The following is a 3686-nucleotide window of genomic DNA, read 5'->3' as shown; positions in this document are numbered from 1 at the left end:
TTAAACATTGCTTTGAGTGTGATGCCAACACCAGCTGTGGAAAGATGTGCATGGCAGCACACACCTGTGGCTCTGTTTCGGTTCTGGAAGCTTCATCAAATACATTCTTTCGGCCTTTCAGTATGAGTGCAGAACACACCACATATTTGACAGCCTCCAGGTCACAGGCTAACTTTTCAGCTGTCTCCAGGGTGATCACAGGCTTTCGTTTGTTCTTGGCAAGTTTCTCAATAGCAGAGGGGTCATCTCAGATCAATTTGGGGCCCAATAAGCAAGAAAGGAATCTTTGCATGGCGGTGCCTTACCTCAGGTACCCACTTTACTTTTACATTTTCAAATGAGAATGGGGAGACCACTGAAAAACAGACGCGAAATAGATCCATTTGTGGATAATTCAGCAGTAGTAATCTGCCATAATTCTCCTGCCCTGCAATATCAACAAGTCCACCAATCATAACTGGGACTGTATAGTTGTCAAGAAGAGTTGATAGATATTTGGATGGAAGTTTGTTGCGTAAGGTATCAGGAGGCATGTTTTACCAAGGGCATCACACCCACAACAGCGCACTTAATTGTCTGCATTGCCAAAATAGTTTTGTATACACTTTAAGTATTTCAAATTCAGTGTTGCCCTCAGCTTCTCTGCTAGGTTGTTGGCAACACTGCAAGTTTTTTTTGTTTGTTTGTTTGTTTTTGGCATGAGCAGGCACCGAGAATCGAACCTGGCAGGTGAGAAAGCTGCCTCTGAGCCACCATTGCCTGGCCTTTTTTTTTTAACACTGCAAGTTTTTAAAGAATGGATCAAGTATTCATTCCTTTACCATAGCAAGATATTCCTGAAAGAAGTGAAAGATGTATGATCACTTCAATTGTGATAGTAGACATTTATTTTCTGGGGTGGGGGTGGGGGTGGGGATTCTTCCTTTAAGAAAAGTAAATTAGTGGGGTTTTTTCCCAAAAATATTTTATCCAAACTGGAAGTTTCCTAACAAAAGAAGATAACCTGTCTTTTGTTACATTATTCACCTCAGTTCCTTGCATAGGTTGTGTGTTGAATTCATTTTAATGTCTAAACACATCTACCTTTATATATTCTGGATATAGCCCTTATATGTAGTTTGAAACTGTTTTCTCCCATTCTGTAGGTTGTCTTTGCAAATTCTTATTTCCTTCAATGAACAAAAGTTAAAAATGTTTAATTAACTTTAATTTTACTGAGGAGATTTATAATTTATAATGCAGCAACAACAAGAAAACAACAACCCAATTTAAAAGTAGGCTAAAAACTTGAATATACATTTCTCCACAGAAAAAATACAAATGGCCAATAAACACATGAAAAGACGCTCAACATCGTTGTACATTAGGAAAATGCAAATTGAAACCAATGAATGTGAAGAGATGCTCATTTTCATTAGCTATAAGAAAAATGCAGCTCAAGACTACAATGAGATAGCACCTCACACCTATAAGAATGGCTGCTATTAAAGAAACAGGAAACTAAAAATATTGGAGGGGATATGGAGAAATTGGGACACTTATGCACTGCTGGTGGGAATGTATGATGGTACAGCCACTATGCAAGACAGTCTGGCGGTTCCTCAGAAAACTACACATTGAGTTGCCGTATAACCCAGCAATACACCACTCTCAGTATATACCCAGAAGAGCTGAAGGCAGTGACACAAACAGTGACATTTGCACACCGATGTTCATAGCAGCACTGTTCACAATTGCCAAAAAATGGAAACAATCCAAGTGCTGGCCAACAGACGAGTGGATTAACAATATGTGGTATGTACATACGATGGAATATTATGCAGCAGTAAGACGAAATGACATGCTGAAACACATGACAAGATGGATGAGCCTTGAGGACATAAAACTGAGTGAAATAAACCAGACACAAAAGGACAGATACTGTATGATTCCATTTTTATGACCCTGGTAAAGTTAAAATCAGAAGCTTCAAATATAGACCATAGGGAACCTAGAGATACATGGAAGCTAGAGATGGGTGAACAATTAGCTAATGAGGTTGAACTCAAATGTCAGGGAATAGATAGAAGTGACTGTGGTTTACTAGTGGGTCTATAAGTAATATTGCCATAATGAAGGTGAACATGATTGAAAGGGGTTGTATAGACTCATGTGCCTCATCAACGCATGACAGTAAAAATATAACACTAAATATATATAAATATAACACTAAAATATAAAACTAAGTATATAAATAAGTTCTTGCATAAACTACTTCAAAGGTATGAATCTTGTATAAAGGGTGCATCATTTTGGGGTCTAGGGGGAAACTGCTATTGCATGCTATGGACTGTTTAACAGGAAAACATCAACACTACACAGCAATACTAGGGATACATAATGGGGGGAGGGACAAGAGCTTAGGGGAGGTTTAGATTTTCTATTTGGTGAGGGTGTGTTCATTTGGTTATCTTCTTCTTGGGAACAATGAAGTTATCTAAAATTGAGAGTGTTGATGGACTGTTGACTTTGGACATTAAACATGATGCCTAATGAATGCAGGTGGCTGAAGGATGCACTGACTGAGAAGTAGATTCGCAAATGATGGTGTATACATATGATCAAATATTGTACTGCTATAAAAAGGAACTAAGTTGTGAGGACATTTTGTGAATGAATCTGTGGGACATTTGGTGAGGCAAAATAAGCCAGAAACAGAAGAGCAATTATTGTATGATCTCATTTAGAAAATACTTATAAGAAAACAGGGGCCTAGATTGTAGCTCTTATAGTGGTCACATTTAGCCTAGAGTAGTAATTTTTATTTTTATTTCTGGATTTTGAGAGTCTGTTTTATATGTATAACCTGGTATTTAGAGTTAAGAACAAAGCTGGCCAGATTGGGATTAAGGTAATTCAGAATACAGGGGTAAGGAAGACATTGTCTATATTTTAGAACCTCATCTTCTCTTTGACACCAAAGAAGAAAGGTTTATTTTGGCCAGACCTAAATTTTCTGTAGTCCATAATCTAACTCAACCTGTCTGGATAGATCATTTAGACAATTCAAACACAGGGAGTCCAAATAAGAACGAGGGCCTTTAATCCTGTATAACTTAATGTAATGCCTGAATACATCCCAGAGTATATTAAGCAGATAATCAAAAGTATTGCAAAGTCCCTTGAGGGATGGGAGGAATAAAATGGAACTGTTAAACTTTAGCACTGGAGAAACCCCTGATACAGTGTCAAACATTAGGGACCCCCAAATCAATAGTCCAAGCCCTTGATCTTGAGGCTTGCTGTTGTGAAGCTTATGTATATAGTGGAGAAGCTTATCCTACCTATAGATGTGCCTAAGAGGTACTTTTCTTGCTCAGATGTGGCTTCTCTCTCTCTAAATCAAACTGCCAATGAAATCATTACCCTCTCCACTATATGGGACATGACATCCAGGGGTGAAAGTCTCCCTGGCGGTGTGGGAGATGACTTCCAGGGATGAGTCTAGCCCTGACACAGTGGGATCAACAATACCATCTTGACCAAAAGCAGGGAAAAGAAGTGTAGCAAACAAGGTATCAGTGGCTGAGAGAATTCAAATGGAGTCGAGAGGCTACTCTTACTCAAGCTTCACTTAGATGGTGCTATCTGTCATAACTTGCTAAACCCCAACCAAAACCATTCCAGCCAATCCTGAAGAATACCTA

The 3686-nt window shown here is 38.6% G+C and overlaps 1 pseudogene; it reads right to left on the bottom strand.

Moving 5' to 3' along the window:
* Positions 1-582, bottom strand: LOC143680329 (cell division control protein 42 homolog pseudogene; annotated as a pseudogene).
* Positions 583-3686: the final 3104 nt, after the last annotated feature.

This window comes from Tamandua tetradactyla, chromosome 1, assembly GCF_023851605.1.
Source record: "Tamandua tetradactyla isolate mTamTet1 chromosome 1, mTamTet1.pri, whole genome shotgun sequence".
Taxonomy (NCBI): domain Eukaryota; kingdom Metazoa; phylum Chordata; class Mammalia; order Pilosa; family Myrmecophagidae; genus Tamandua; species Tamandua tetradactyla.
Note: the sequence above shows the minus strand (reverse complement) of the source record. Positions and strands in the feature narration are given on the sequence as shown.